Source organism: Spermophilus citellus, assembly GCF_964194105.1.
Source record: "Spermophilus citellus genome assembly, chromosome: 11".
Lineage (NCBI taxonomy): Eukaryota > Metazoa > Chordata > Mammalia > Rodentia > Sciuridae > Spermophilus > Spermophilus citellus.
This window is the reverse complement of record NC_138192.1, coordinates 71,668,613-71,685,399: the sequence shown is the minus strand read 5'-3', so window position 1 is coordinate 71,685,399 and position 16,787 is coordinate 71,668,613. Positions and strand designations below refer to the sequence as shown.

At 37.3% G+C, this 16,787-nt stretch overlaps 1 protein-coding gene and 1 long non-coding RNA gene across 10 annotated transcripts in view; one reads left to right on the top strand and one right to left on the bottom strand.

Annotated features, from left to right (window-relative positions):
• LOC308630737 overlaps nt 1-2,298 on the top strand; it is a 94,238-nt gene extending 91,940 nt beyond the window's left edge. For all 3 annotated transcript variants that reach the window (XR_014018012.1, XR_014018013.1, XR_014018014.1), the window contains exon 3: nt 118-2,298. This is a non-coding gene — a long non-coding RNA (uncharacterized lncRNA). The remainder of the gene's footprint in view (nt 1-117) is intronic.
• Nucleotides 1-16,787, bottom strand: part of B3GALT1 (beta-1,3-galactosyltransferase 1) — a 582,447-nt gene that overhangs the window by 188,308 nt on the left and 377,352 nt on the right. The window lies entirely within an intron of this gene.

The window sequence follows — 16,787 nt, the reverse complement described above, 5'->3', positions numbered from 1 at the left end:
GATGCTATTATGAGTGAGATTGTCTTCTTAAGTTCTGTTTTTGGATGGTCCACTATTAATATGTAGAAATGTATCTGATTTTTTGTATGTTGATTTTTATGTCCTTATTTGTGGCAGATGGTGGCCCGTACTGGGAGCCCAGGGACACTTGGGAGTAAGTGATGGAAAAAAAAGTTGCCCATCCCTAGATAGGACAGGAGCAAATCTGCTCGTCCCTAGGCAGATAGGGCGAGACGAAAAATGGCCATTTTGGGAAAATGGAGAAGATTGATACAGTATATTTGTGTCTTGTTTTGTCTTGAAATGTTGCATTGTCTTTGTGACGAAAATATGGAAGGGGTGTTAAGTAAATTACTAAGGGAAGAAGGCACCCCAGTGGAACCAAGAGCAGTTAGGGCATGTGTTGATGGAAGCCCAGGAACTCTAGTCAGAAAGAAGAAAGTTCAGAGGAGGAAGGATTATCAGGAAGAAAGTTGCAGCAAAAGGCTATTACTGAATACTTTTCGTTACCGGAGGGTGCGTGAATTGGCCAGAATCCACGCGGCGGCTGCCACGGGCGAGAGCTGGTCATGGTGCAGCAAGGACTTTCCAAGCAGCAGCAGCCGGCTCTTCCCGCCCCCTGCCCGGGAGAGGGTCGCCACTGCGAGAGCCCAAATCCAAACCTGACCTGGAGGCACAGTCTCACAGGCTCTTGCTCCCTGTGCCCAGTGGCAGTTTGAGTCCTGAACACTCCCCGGGGCCATCTGGGGCTGCCCAGGACGCTGCAGGCAATCCCTGAAGTTTGATCAATTCCAAGGCCAGTAACTACAATGGTTCTCCCACACCTGGAAGCTAATGAGTAATGAGCACTATTAAGGCCTATTTCAAATGTAAAAAAACCTTGAGATAATGTACTAAATTGTTCAGAAGGTTTTTTTCTTAGTGCCTGCTGGAATACTACAGGATTTTCTTTAGCATCATTGCTGGAGTTCCTGCCTTCGTCCCAGTGCCGGTGAAAACGAGGGTGGAAAAATTTCCAGTGTTGTTGAGAACTGGAGGAGACTTCGGATCAAGCTAGCTGCCTACAGAACTTACCTGGACTGTGATTTAAGCTAGCTGCCTGCAGAATTTACCTGGACTGTGATTTACCTGGACTGTGAGTTAATCTATTGAGACACTGCTTTACCTGGACTGAGACAACAAACTGTAATCTACAACAAATTGTAACTCGGTATCTTTGCTAACAGTGTCATTGCTGGTATAATTTTTCTAAGGGCTTCTTGCATGGAGCCATCAATTAGCTTGGTATTGTGGCATTTTGTATCCTCCCCTTCTGCTTGTAGCAGATTATTTATGGTGTTTGTGTAAAAATCACTATGGTCGTTATTTAAATTAAACAAAAGGGGGAAATGTTAGGGTCTATAAACAAGTCAAGATGGCGCCTGACATTTTGCCAGAGGGAGTGGTTTGTGAAGTAATGACAGCGAGCCACTAAGTGTGGAGCTTCCTTATTAGTTGACTGCTGTATCTAGTTTATGTTAATTAAGATAAGCTGTGTGTAATGTATAAATACCCCTCCTGTCCTACAATAAACGGCTCCCACTCCTGCTGCATCAATGTACACAAGTTGCTCGTCACCCCCAGGTTATTGTGCTGCAGCTGGACTGCGGCACTTATTAATTCTGCTTTTTGTGGCTCTTTTTGGAGTTTTCTACATATAATATTATATCATGTGGAAACAGAAAAATTTATTTCTTCTTAGTTTGTTTTTCTTGCCTAATCATCCTAAGAATTTAATACTATGTTCACTAAAAGTGGTGAGAGTGGTAATCTGCTATGCATCAAATATGTGTCTCCTCCAAAATTCATGTTGAAACTTAATCTTCTTTGTGGTGATATTAAGAGATGGGGTTCTTTGGGGGAAGGAACAACTGCCCTGATGAATGAATTCATGCCCTTATAATAAGGACTACAGAAACCTCTCTTGCTCTTTTGCTCCTTCTGCCAAGTGAGGACACAGAGTTCCTCCTCTCTTGAGGATGCAACAACAAGGTGCCATCTTAGAAGCAGAGACCAAGTCCTTGGTGAGACACCAAATATACTTGCACCTTGATCTTGAGCTCCTAGCCTAAGGAACTGTGAGAAATAAATTTCTGGTCTTTATAAAATAACCAGTCTGTGGCATTTTTGTTACAGCAGCACAAATGTAAGGAGACACTATCATTGTCTTAATCTTAGAAGTAAAGCTTTTCACCACTGAGTATGTCAACATTGAGCTTGTCATATATGGCCTTTGTTATGTTGAGCTGCATTCCTTGTATATCTAATTTGCTGACACTTTTTATCATTAAAGGATGTAGAAATTTGTCCAATGATTTTTCTATATCTATTCAGATGATGATATGATTTTTGTCCTTTAGTTCATCTTGTCAGCATGGGTCACTGGTGAGAACATACTTAGTTTTTCATAGAATGGGAGGTTGATAATGAGAGTGGTTGTGTATTTGTGAGGACAGGAGATATATGGGATATCTCCACCATCCTCTCAATTTTAAAGAGAACTTAAAACTTCTTTTTTAAAAAATAAACTCTTGGAGAAAAAAAAAAAACATTGCCAACTATGGCTTAACTACTGAATTACTAAAGAACAGACCATTGGTATGCAAAAAGGTGTACATATGGTATGCCTCCAGATGGAAATATTTTCATCTGGATGGGAAAATCACTAATGGGGCAGGGGTGATCTTATTAGAATAATATTTTTGTTGTTTTCTATTATTTTTTTATTCTCCATGTTGATGAAAAACTTGTAGGATTTTTTTTAAATACCATCTGTTAAAAAAAAATAGAGTGCCAAGATTCATTGAACACTGAAGAATATTGAATAATGTGTTTTTGTAAGTTCCTTCACATTTTTGCAGGTTTTAGTTTTTTCTTTGTAGAAAATACGTAAGAAGGAGGAAGCAGATGCCACACTTCTGTCCTCAACCTCAGCCCTGACTAACCTATCCCATAGTAAGTTTGTGTTGTGATACTAAGTCCAGAACCTGAAAACATCTGTTTTGTTGCTATTAAGGCTTTTATATAAGCTTTGATAGCTCATCCACTGGCTTTACTGTTGATTAACACAATCATATGGTAAGAACAGATTCTTAAAGCATGTGATATTTTCTAGAACTTCTCCATCCTGGCAATCTAGAATAATGGTTCTCAACCGGGACATTAGTCAACATCTGGAGTCATTTTTGATGGCAAATAGGGGCTAAGAAGGCTACTAAACACCTACACTGTACATGACAGCTCCCATCAGCATAGAATCATCTAGTCCCAAATGTCAACAATAGTAAGATAAAGAAAACCTGCTCTAGAACAATAGTTTAGAAGTCCTTGAATGGGATGGGTAGTATTCCAAGCAGACAGAACTTCCACTAATTTGAAGAAATTAATCTGTACAGATTGGTCTTCCTGGGGCTACAGAGAGTTAATATTGCTCCATAATGGGCTTTTCCATAGAGTAGCTCAAGCAGCAGTTCAGCACTTGCCGTAGCATATTACGGAAATTGCTTTGGGGTTTAATGAAACACAAAGAGCTATAAAAGCATCTTCAATAAAATACTAACAAGATTTCACACTTTATAATTGAGGGATAAGAGGGCGACAACATTGCTTTCCAGATTTAAAGGAATATTTTCCCATGTATTCAATTAATTTCTTTTGTAGACTGAGTGATGGTGATGACTGTCCATCCTGCATTAGGATTAAGCTCCCCTGCACTATGAACACAAACCAGAAACCATAGCATATTTTTTTTTCTTTTCCTTTCAGTTGATCAAACACACATCTGAAGACTCCGAATTGCATTAACAATGACAAACTATCAGGGACAATTCTTCAAAGGCTATTTATCAAATTTGTAAATGTGATGTGACAATACAGGAAAAATTTCCTCATTTCCTTATTTCATTGATTTTTTTTTCAGCTGCACATATTTTCACTTTTTAACCTTTCTGAAACAAGGTTTATCTTGCAATGCAATACAACCGTACAATCACTGTCAGCTGGATAACACCCGTGATGCAGTTATGTGAAACCATTTGATAAGATAAAGAAAATGTCAGCATCAGTGTATCTTATACTCAACAGTATGAGGTGGTTACCTAGAAGTCAGCTCACAGGATATCACCAACACCTTCGGCCAACAGAAAGATTCACATGTACCCTGGAAGGCAGGTCCAGACCCTCATAACTTGTATTTTGAAAGAGTCTTCACAGATATTAATTCCACAGTCCTTTCATGAATTATTCTAGAAGTAGTATGCAAGAAATTAGGATATGGAAAGTACTTGGGCTTCTGAGACCTGAAGAACCAAATCTCAACAATGGAAACTTTTCTCAATATACCTTTTCAATCTTAGTGAACACCAAGTGTGTTCCTTTTCCTGAATCTCCCTTGAATTCAACTACACTGACATACCAGACTGTTTCTGGACATACCATACCAGACTGTTTCTGGACCCTTAAAATGCAGGGCAAGAATACCTCATAGTTCCCATCAATATTCCCATTTCCAAACAGTGGAGAACCACACAAACAGGAAGAGGGCAAAACATTAGGCAGAGGCAGATACCTGCGGTAAATTTTAAGGTGCAAATTTTTGATATAGAAACATCTATAATAAGAGAGAGCTCTCAAAGCTCAGGTAGTAAAATCCACTTTCTGGAAATGTAGTAAAATCTTCATGTGACTCTGCCAAAGAGCATTACTATGTCAGGAAATGTCACTTAGTTTACAAACAGGCACACCATCTACCTGGGCTTGGGCAGTGATGTGGGAAAGTTGTATGGTAATAGCACTTTGCAGGAATCAACTGTCTTGAAGAAGATCAGATTCACATCAAGACCAAAAGGCCTCCTAAAGCCAAAATAAAATAATTGGGTGCCAGTCAGTTCTGGCATTGAGGGAACCATTACTACAAGTCATTGTTCACTAGTAGGACTGGCTGGGGCTTTGCGTTCTGAGTAATAGTGGCATTTTTCCTCTACATTAAAAAAAAAAAGAAAAAGAAAAAAAAAGGCGGGGGCGAGGGAGAGACTATTCCTTTTTTAAAATGCCCTAAGACAGCTATTGCTGAGCTGGTATGTTAAGGATTTTTATAGTGACTCCCTAAAAAGAACCTTCACGAAAGCAAGCCACGTGCAACTACAGAAATACTGTACAACTGGAGTGACTAAAATGATCTCTTTACAAATGCTTCTCTGGCTTTGCCATGGAGAAAGAGAGATTCCACAGCAGGTGGACTTTTTAATTTCACACCCACTCTCCACAATCCATGTGAAACATTATTTTGCTTTACATTTCTTCATCTTGTTGGTACAATTTATCTAACTGAAGAATCAAGGTTGTCTAGACAGTGTTGAAGAAACAATAACTAAAATAAATAATCTGCAGAGAGTTGACCAAAATTTCTAACATGCATGCTGTCAATTTTAAAGTTTTCTTTATGTTTTCTTTTAGTAAAATTTCAGGGTTTTCATTTAAGAACACTTCAGTATTGAAATTTTCATTTGACTGCTCACTTGCCAAAGCTTATGTCTAATTATATTTACTGAACAACCCCGTAATCTTTGCATTGCAACTCTGAGCCAAAGAAATATAGCAAAACAACTGTTAGTAAAGGTCAACAATTAAACATCTTTTAAAAAGGATAAATTACAAACAAAACTACATAAAGTTAGCTCAGTTTTTCTAATTGAAGCTTTTATACCATTTTCACAATTTCAACTATTCAGATACATATCTCTTGCTCTATCTCTGACTTGATTCTTTTGTTTTTCTGAATTGCAATAGAGTTATACATCATAGAATTATAGACTTTTCAAAATGAAACTTAATGAGCAATTGAATAGTAGTGATAAACAACAAAAACTGGAAAAGTTTAAGTGACTCATATTTATATTTACATCTGTGGGGAAAATGAAAAATAGTTTCAAAAGACAAAATGTGAATCCGAATTTGTTCATTCTTAGCAATTACTTTTATAATAAAATAATGTATTTTCAGAGTTGGGTAGTTTCTGGGATCATCTAGTTCCATCTTTTACTAGGCACATAAATCTATATGGTGTGTACATGGTATCCAATATCAATAGCCCTTCAGATTTTATATAAATGTCAAGAATCTCACATATACCACTATCCTGATGATCTTGTTTCATACTTCATAGAAATTAATAGGTTATCATCAGGCAGGAAATGTCTTATCTTACTACAGTGGACAATGTCAACTTATTCTTGCATGTTGTCAGGGATGTGTTGGTAAGTGTTAAGAAAACAAATTAAAAAGTTTCTTCACAGCAAAAGAAGCAATCAAGAACATGAAGAGAGAGTCTACAGAATGGGAGAAAATCTTTGCCACCTGCACCTCAGATAGGGCATTAGTATTCAGATTATACAAAGAACTCAAAAAACACCAAAAGCCAAATAACCCAATCAATAAATGGGCAAAGGAACTGAAAAGACTCTTCTCAAAAGAAGAAATATGAATGACCAACAAATATCTGAAAAAATGCTCAACGTCTGTAGCAATTAGAGAAATGCAAATTAAAACAACACTGAGATGTAATCTTATTCCAGTCTGAATGGCAATTATCAAGAATATAAGTAACAATAAATGTTGACATGGATATGGGGAAAAAGTATACTCATACATTGTTGGTGAGACTACAAATTGGTGTAAACACACTGGAAAGCAGTACAGAGATTCCTCAGAAAACTAGGATGGACTCACCATTTCACCATTTTACCCAGTTATCCTACTCCTCAGTATATATCCAAAAGATTAAAATCAGCATATTACAGTGACGCAACTACATCAATGTTTATAGCAGCACAATTCACAATAGCTAAGCTATGGAACCAACCTAGGAGCCCTTCAACAGAAGAATGGATAAAAAAATGTTATCTATATACACAATGAAATGTTATTTAGCCATAAGAAGAATGGCTTTATGACATTTACTGGTAAACAGATGAATGTGGAGACTGTCATGCTAAGTGAAATATGACAAACTCCAAAAACCAAAATTTGAATGTTTTCACTGATATCATATATGTGGAAGCTAACCCACAATAAAGAGAAAAGGAAAAATACAAGTTCAGTGGAGTAGACAATGGGGATTGAAGGGAAGTGGGTGGCGATGGGAAAGGAAAAGACAGTGGAATGAATCTGACCTAACTTTCCCAAGTACATAGATGAATATACCACAGTGAATCTCACCATCAAGTTCACCTACAATAAATTAATTAAAAACACTGCTGTGGATAAATGGCAGAAAGATCAATAGAAGGAAGGGAGCAAGGGGTTGGGGGAGGTGAGGGGAAGGAGAGTTATTTGGTCTGAACTAGAACATGATATATTCTATGCCTTTATTATTGTTATGTCAAAACAGATTCTATTGTCATGTATAACTAAAAAGAACCAACAAAAAACTTTGCATATTCATAAATTATGATGTTCTTGTCAAAGCCAATCACTTATTTAAATAAAATTTTGTCTGAATTGAGGGGAAAAAAAAACAGAAAAAGGTCCAAAACATAAAAGCTGATTTGTATCGTTTGCTGATTCCCATGGCATAAATACTGATTTCAGGCTCTCAATGTGAAACTTCTGAAAGCAAAGCCTGGGAGGGCTGTATACAATCTGTTCTCATTTTGTAAATAATCCATCCCTTTTGATACTATCATGAGGCCTCAACTTGAGATTTGGATCCAATCCATTCTTCTTCTCTAAAAACTTCACAACGACAATTAAACTTCCCTTTTGGGGGATGGTTATTGGGGATTGAACTCAGGAGCACTCAACTACTGAGCCACATCCCCAGCCCTATTTTGTATTTGATTTAGGGACAGGGTCTCACTGAGTTGCTTAGCACTTCACTTTTGCTGAGGCTGGCTTTGAAATTGTGATCCTCCTGCCTCAGCCTCACAAAGCCTCTGGGATTCCAGGGCTGTGCCATCATGCCCAGCTCAACTTCCTGGCTCTTACATCATCAATTTCTCCATTTTTGGAGACTTATTTTCCTAGTAACATCTAACATGTTAAGTGTGATCACAGCATCTATTTTATTATCTCAATAACTCTTAGAACTACCTGATAGTTGTTCTTGTATGTTTAAATTTTTTATCACATTTCTATTTTGTCCTTCAAGCTTAAAATGTGTAGGGGCCTCATCTATTTTCTTCATAGCATTTTCTCCAGAAAAAAACAGTAGTGCTAAGGGTCTAGTATATCCTTAACAAATAGTCATTGATTTTTGGAAAAAATAGAAAAGTTTTATTTTTGATAGAACTTGTTCTTAAAATTGTCTTCTTTATACTGGTGGGGATGGATCCTCTTTTAATTTTACCCATTGGTCTCAGATATGCCCTGGCTATTAAAAAAATGAATCAATTTGTGAGTCTTTCATCTATAGAGTAAATAATAACATACGTATGAATCATCAAAATACTTTAACCACTACTTAAGGGAATCATACCAATTTATATCTAATAAAATATGTGTTTGGGGATTTTTATTTTATAGATCCTTATATGTTGCCTATTTTATTTGTGACATAATGTTATAATTTAACATGAAGTTAAACTGATGTTTATTGGTAAACATCCTGACCATCAATGTTCAGGAAGAATTAAACAAAAAACCTGATTACTTGTTTTTTGGTTATAACATTTTGTTAATGAATTATTATATATTTTTCCAAATTTAATAAATTATATATTTTGCACTAGACTCTAAATTTAGCCAATATTATTTTATATGAATTCAAATTGATGGTTTTCTTACACAGGCTGGTAATAGATGACTCATCATGGTAATCCTTGCTCTCTTCTTGCTGTGTAGACACACTGGTGCATATCTTTCATTATTAATATTATCCACTTTCAGGCTATTGTATAGGCTTTCCTTCCCAAGTCCATCTCTAAAATGTTAGTGACCTTTGCGCTTTCTTTTCTACACTCTCTACTTTTTCACTCGCCCTACTCTGCCCTGCTGATCTCAGCCTAGTACTGAGGTTTCAATGACTGAAAGCTAACAATTCCTCAAATCTTACCTCCAATTCAAATATCTCTCTTGCAAACACAATTGTTCACCTGACATTTCCATTCGAATATTCTACAGATACCTCAAAGGAAAAATGTACAAATTGAGTAGGTCTTTTTCTACTCTGTACAAATTACATTTCTATTTCCCAATTTTGCCTACTTTAGAGAGTGATACTACCATCCATCTAATGGGAAAACCACTTCTCCCCATCAGAGCCCTGTACCATGTTCCCTCTGAGTCACCTTCTTCCTGTTTCTCTCCCTCACCAGAAAGTGAGCTCCATATTCTTCACTGTGGTCTCTCTAGAATGCAGCACTGTGAATAACAAATACAGGTTTTTAAGACTTGCTAAATGCTGCTATTTCACTGAGGCATTAGAGAAAAGTCTATAGATCCTTTCAGGCTTTTGTTCCTCTTGAAAATCCACTACATCTACCAAGGAAGTGCCAAAATTGAGTATTTTTAAGTGAATATGGTCAAATTTGGTGTAGATTACACACTATAATCAGTTTTCTTTTTACTGCACCAACAAGAAGCTTTAGGATGGCTAATCCAGTATAAGTCACAACTTTCAAATATGCCAATTCATTGCCTGAATGCCTTGTCATTATTCTCATTTTTTATTCCTTTCTCTTTCCAATTACATGCTTGAAGCACAAGACACTGAAGTACAATTCTTCTTCCTTAACATCACAGTGATTTAAATTTAGATCCCTTAGAGTTCTAAGGCAAATGCGTATAAGAAGAGGATTGAAAAAGTTGTTAATATTTTGCAGGAAAATTGAACTCTACTAAGGATAATTCTAAAATAAAAAAAGCCAGACTCTGAAATTTCTCTTCTCAACAATGAACTTTATGCTTAAATTTGTTGTGGTTACTTTTTTTGTTGTTGTTGTTCTTTATCTTATACTTTCCATAGGTTCATTATGATTAGACCCAAGTGTTAAACTGCAGAGAATACCTAAGATTGATTAATACCTCAAAAGTGAAACTAGGTTCTACTAGAATCTTGGGAGGGTGAGGAGATACCATATGAATAGAGAAATTATGGGCAGGAGGGAGATTATTAAGTGGTTTTCAATGTCCTTGGGATGAAAAGAGGAAAATTGGGGTTATCTGAGTCTCTCTGGACCATCTGAAACCTAATCTGACTGTGAGACTAACTGTCTTTGTCATTGGAAGAAGAGTGTTCCCGTGTGGCTGGTCCAATGTGTGGAGTAATCTGACACTATCTAAACTAAGCATGGTATTTATATAAATGAAAATGTTAGTGGTGAGTGAGCTTGGATATTTATACACTCAGGCATTTTCATTAGCTTGTCGACATTTGAACAGACATTTAAGTCTTTTGGAGGCACTACTAGCTCACAGAACTATATTGTCAATTTTCACAAGTACCAGACAATATAAAATCAGTTCTAATAACAGCTTTGACAGAATTTAATAAAGCACAAAAAGAAAACTGCAATTTGCACAGGCTAATTTACACATATGTATAACTGAGAAATGAATTTGGAAGATGTTAGCCTTCCATCTGTACCACACAGGAAAAAAAATGGGGAAAAATTATTTACCAACTGTCAATAAACAATTTTAAATGAATTCTCATCCCAAAATAAATTTCCAATGCCCAAAATATGTTTTCTGAGCTCCCTTGCTAGGGATGGTATTTAATTTCCATGTGATTCCATAATTCTATATATGTGTCACAATATGCTGACTTTCAGTCCTGAAATTATTTTCTAAGACGGCAAAATCAAATTTAGTCAGTGTTATTTGTGCTGAGGAACAAAGAAAAATGATTTGGAGTAGGTCAAATGTGTGGGTTATTACTTCAATTTTATTTTATTTTATTTTTTTAAAACTCTTCAATGTACACCTCCTTCCACTCAGTTAATTCCTGCTCTGCAAAGCTATGTTATGGAGTCACACTACTCAGCAGCCTGCTCTGGGCTTAAATTGTGTTTGGGATTCTATGTTACACAGGTAAGCAGTCTTATTCTGATCTTACTTGTGTTAAGATCCAACCTAAAAGCATGTAGAGCCAATAATTTTCACCAGGATGGGATTTGTGCATCTTAATGCATATGGTAATTTTTTTCTTTAAGATTAAGTAGGTTTGAAAAAGATATTAGTATAAATCTCTAGGTAAGAAGTTGGTCCAAATTTTTATAACAGAATACTGTTTCAAAGAATATTCGTCAATTCCCTCTGTCTCTATCCACAAGTTGAATTTGTTGGTTAATTTTACCACAGAGGAATTGTCTGTTCTCCCCTGACAGTAAGAGCCACTGGTTACTGAGGGAGTGTTTAGTTAGCTGGGATGGAAGCTATATAAATGGTTATCATAGAATCTGGAAGTCAAAAACGACAGTCTACAGTTAAAAATAAAAAAAAGAAGAAAAAAAAGAAGAGAAAAAGTTGGTTTAGGTAGAAGAAAGGAAATTCTAATATAGACTAGTAGAGTAAGATTTTAGCTATTCTTTCTCAGTCATTTTTGGGCTGGGAGACGTAGAGAGCAGAAGGCTAGGAAAAGGGTAGAGTGAGATCTCAGCATTCAGCCTGAGCAGTGTACCACAGAGCGGAAGTTGGTAATAAAGAACTATGTACTTTGTTCATCTAAGTTCCATTTAAGGAGGTTAATAGTAGCTAACACTATTGTTGAGTATATTCCAAGTACCATTGTTACGGTTTAGATGTGAGGCATGCCTGAAAAGCTCACGTGTGAGACCAAAATGCAAGAATTTTCAGAGGTGAAATGGTGAGGTTATGACAGCCTCAACCTAATCTGTGAACTGATCCACTATTTTGGATTAACTGGGTGGTAACTGTTGGCAGGTAAGGCATGGCTGGAGGAGGTCTGTTACTAGGGACATGATTTGGGGGTGTATATTTTGCCCCTGGTGAACAGAGCTCTCTCTACCATGTTCCAATCTGCTTTTCTCTACCACGCCCTTCCACCATGAAGTTCTGTTTCACCTCAGCCCCAGAGCTGTGGACTCTGTCATCCATGAATTGAACCTCTAAAACTGTGAGCCAAAATAAACTTTTCTTCCTCCTTTATGTGTTCTTGTCTGCTTTTGGTCACATTGAAAAAAAAACACCTGATAAATAACCATAAAATCAGAGCAAATTGTAATTGTGAGTATTAACTGACTTAATCCTCAGAATAATCATTTTATGGAAGGGGAAACAAAGGTGATGAAATTAGATGCCCAGGGTCCCATAACTAATAAGAGTTGAAGCCAGGATGTCACCACCTAACCCAGCATGAGAGGCTATCTTTAACCACCACTCTCCTGCCCTTCAGGATGGTCCATTCACTATGCCTTTTTTTTTTGGGGGGGGGGTATCAGGGATTGAACTCAGGGGCACTCAACTACTGAGCCACATCCCAAGCCCTATTTTTTGTATTTTATTTAGAGACAGGGTCTCCCTGAGTTGCTTAGCATCTCACTTTTGCTGCTCTGGCTTTGAACTCAAGATCCTCTGCCTCAGACTCCAAAGCCGCTGGGATTACAGTGTATGCCACCATGCCCGGCAGGATGGTCCATTCAAATGCCAGCCTTTGTGTAACTTACTTCTTGCTTAGCAAGAATAACATCAGGACTTTGCCTAACAATCTCCCATATCTAGATAGCTCTCACTTCAGTGACCCAGGATGATTTTCCATAAAAGCAAACAATGAATGATGTGACTTTCAAGAGCTGGTGGTGGAGAAATAAACAAGGAGGCTCTAGGAGCCAACTGGGGAACTCTCACTCGTGGTGACACACACAAAGTTTACTGTTAAAATAGTTTGGATACTTCAATGATTGTGGTTTTAAGGAAACTCAAACATGGTCTCTCTACCCTGTATGCAGGCCCTGCTCAGCAGACAAGGATGCTATTAGGAGGCCGAGTCTGCAACATCTCCTCTGAATAAAACAGTAGAGGATTGCAGCATCTGAGGAGGGAAGTTGAGCCTGTTGACTTCTAAAGTCCCTTGCTTTTGATGCATTCCTAATCCTGTGATTGCAGAGAAATATTGCTGTTCCTTCCACATTTTTTATCTTTTAACACTGGCAGCTCAAACAGGTTCTGGGATGCTGAAAGCTACTTATTAAAAAAATAATTAACAGTGAGATCATCACCGGCAAGGCTGTGAGCCTTAGTGAAAGAGCTCCTGGAACTTTCAGGGTTTTAAAACAGCTGTACGTGAGCCTGAAGACTGAAAATAGCAGCAACGAATAGGCGACTCCTCACTGTGGCTAATGTCCACGTTGACCACGGCTGAGTCACTGCCTGCTGTTTCAAATCTTCATTTCTTTAGACCATTTGATATTAAATGCTTTTCAGGTCATAAATAGACAAATAGTTACCCAAATTAAACGGCCACTTTTCATTTTTGAGGCACAGAAGGAGTCTTCATATACTTTGACTATTTTTAACATTTAACATATAGAAATAACTTTAAAAGTCCCATTTGCAGGTATGCTCTTCAATGAATAGGAAAGATATTCTCTGCAAAGCCTTAGAATGTGTACATATCCAGTTTTTCATGGGTGAGGAAGTTTCTTTTTTTCCTATACACAAAAACGCACATCTAAATGCATGTGTGCATATTTGTGTGTAGGCACAGGAACAATTTTCTCAAGGTGTGACTTTTTCAAGTAAAAAAATGTGTAAAAATGTGGAGTATAGTGATGAAGGAATGGCATACAGAATAGTAAGTATTTATTGAGTACTTACTGTGTACAAACTATGACAGTCACTGGGTTCAGAGATGAATGAGCATTGGTCTGGCCTTAAGGAGCACCTAAATGGAGCAGCAGGGTGCAGGAGATGTGAGGGAGACTGATACATATGTAATAAGGGCCTTAGAAGATATGTCACACTGAGACAGAAATAAACATACAGGCATCCTGATTCAAAACTTGACTCTGAATAGCAGAAGACAGACTGGAACTTTAAGAACACTACCAAGGGATTCATTTGTGATGAAGGAACAGCCTTCAGAATAAGAGTAGCTGCCATATATGGAATGCCTACTTTACATTCATTTTCTCCAATTCTTGCAACCTTGTAAGCTTGTTTTACAGACAAAACATCTAAGCTTCAGAGAGGTTCAGTGGTTTACACAATGTCACAGCAGGAGAGTGGCAGAGCTGGAATACAATCCCAGGGCTGGCCACAATTCTATGCCACTACAACAAGAACAAGCTTGTCTGGCTTTGGCTCTGCAGAACCTCTTTTTTTTTTTTTTTTTTTTTTTTTGTGGCCAGAACCACTCTTTTCCCAGGCTGTCTGTTCTGAGATTGGCTGCTTCCTTCTTTCTGCTCTCTTAGCTATTAGGAGATTATCTCACTCTTGGCTGTTAAGATTATGCCGGGGGACAGTCTCTATCAATGGCTTCAAGGCTTTGCTTCTCCCCCATATGTTCAGCAAAATGTTGGCTTCCTGCTTTCCTTGTTAACCCCTGGTGTGGCTCTTGTTGGTTTGGTTGACCCTGCAGCCTTCTGTCTATTGTGAGCATTCTGCATTCTCTGCAGGATCAGCAGTGTGGGGCCTGCTGGGGCAAAGGGAAGATTTATTCTACTCTCTTTGGCAGGAAGAATTGCTTCTTTGTCAGGGTTAGAGTTGCAAACACATGCCCCATTGTATGGTGTCATAATACTTCCTGGGTAAGACCATTAACTGTTTCCTGGGCCGCAGAAGTTCTGGGGTCATTGTTGAATTACCCTTTTAACTTTCACTGGTATGTGGGCCTTCTTTTTTTTTTGTTTGTTTGTTCAACTGGACTATTGAACTCTGCACGTGATGGAAGTCAAAGTCTCCAGAACTGAGTCTTTGACAAAAGGAATCATGAGCTGAATCTCTGACAAGACACATCTGTTTTAATCACCATTGTGAACTCAAAGTTCAACATAATGCATGCATGGCACATAGGAGGTGTTCAATAAAAGTTTATTGAATGAATGAACTTGGAGACGCAGGTGTGTGTGTGTGTGTGAGAGAGAGAGAGAGAGAGCGCGCACTTATCTCTTTTTCTTCTGAATGGAAAGGCATAATTATCTATGCTCACTGTATAGGCTAAAAGATAATTTGGTTGACTCAGATTATAAAAGGTAATGGATATATAGGGAGAGTAACAAAGATGCAGGTTAGATCGAAGGGCATTTTTGGTGTGTAATAGAGTAATATTATCTTGATGAAATTCTACCATTTTTCATAGTAGTAATAATCACAAAGAATTTATTTTATACTCTCCATCTCTTTCTGTCTCTCTCTCTCTGTACTGTCCCTGAGCCCACACACCCTTTCTGCTCCCAGGATCTAGATATACATATAAAGCTGATACACCATTTCCAGGAGAGGGACTATGACCAGAGGATGGATTGAAGAAGTGTGTTCTGAATTCCCTACCAAAAGCTCACTGTACACTGAGTGCTTTTTACAACTAGACTCTCAGGACAATCTACCTTTCTTAAACAAAACAAAACAAAATCAAAAGGTCTAGAAAAGACAGTGGGAAGTCAAATCTAATACCTGTTTTCTTTAGGAATTTTGCTACAAGTACATATAATTAGGAGCCATTTATTATATGAAAGGAGGAAATAGTTTCTTATCTCGTTTGGTTTGTTTTGGTGAGAAAAACTGTCTTAGGTCTGTTAACATATTTCCATTTAGATTTACTTCCAAATGGGGAACATCTTTTCTCTGACTGTCAGCTTTATTTAACCTTTGAAAATGTAATGAAAATAAAATGTGATTAAGTGAACTTAGAAACACAGAAGGTACCCAACTTGTTTAAGAAAGAATAGAAAATCTGAACAGAAATGGAATTGATTGAATGAATAATCAAAAAGCTTCCAACAAAGAAAAGCCCTTGATTGATGACTTCATTGGTAGATTCTTTTTTTTTTTTTTTTTTTTTTTTTTTTTTTTTTACTATTTCTTAATTGGTGAGTGGGATTGAATCTTGGCCTAGGACATGCTAGACAAGTGCTTTACCACTGAACTGCATCCCTAGTCCTTTTTAAATTTTTTTATTTTTTCACAAGATCTCACTAAACTATCAGGCTGACCTCAACCTTGTGATTCTTCTGCCTCACTTTCTTGAACACTTGGGATTATAGGTCAGTGGTAAATTCTTCTAGCAAACATTTAAAGAACAATAAACATTTTTTATCAAACTCTTCTGAAGGAGAAAGAGGAGTGGAAGGAGAGAGGAAAACTTTGTAACTTATTCTCTGAGGTCAGCCTCATCCCAATACTAAAGCCAGACAAAAACATCACAAGAATGGAAAACTACAGACCAATATTCCTTTAAATAAAGATGTAACACTTCTCAATAAATTACTAGCAAACTGAATCCAGCAGCATGTTAAATGGATTATATATTCTAACCAAGAGGAATTTATCCCTGAAATGCAAGGGTGGTTTATCATAAGAAGACCAATCAGGGTAATATGACACATTAACAGAATAAAGAGGAAAAACAGGATCATATTGAATTATGCAGAAAAAGTGTACAACAAAATCCAACATGGGTTCACAATAAAAACAGTCAACAAAGTCAATATAGAAGGGAATTTCCTTAGCCTGATTAAGAGCATTTATCAGAAATCCAGAGTTAACATCATCCTTGATGGTAAAAGACTAAAAACTCTTCCCCTAAGTTTAGGAACAAGACAAGGATGACTGTATCCATCACTCAACCCACC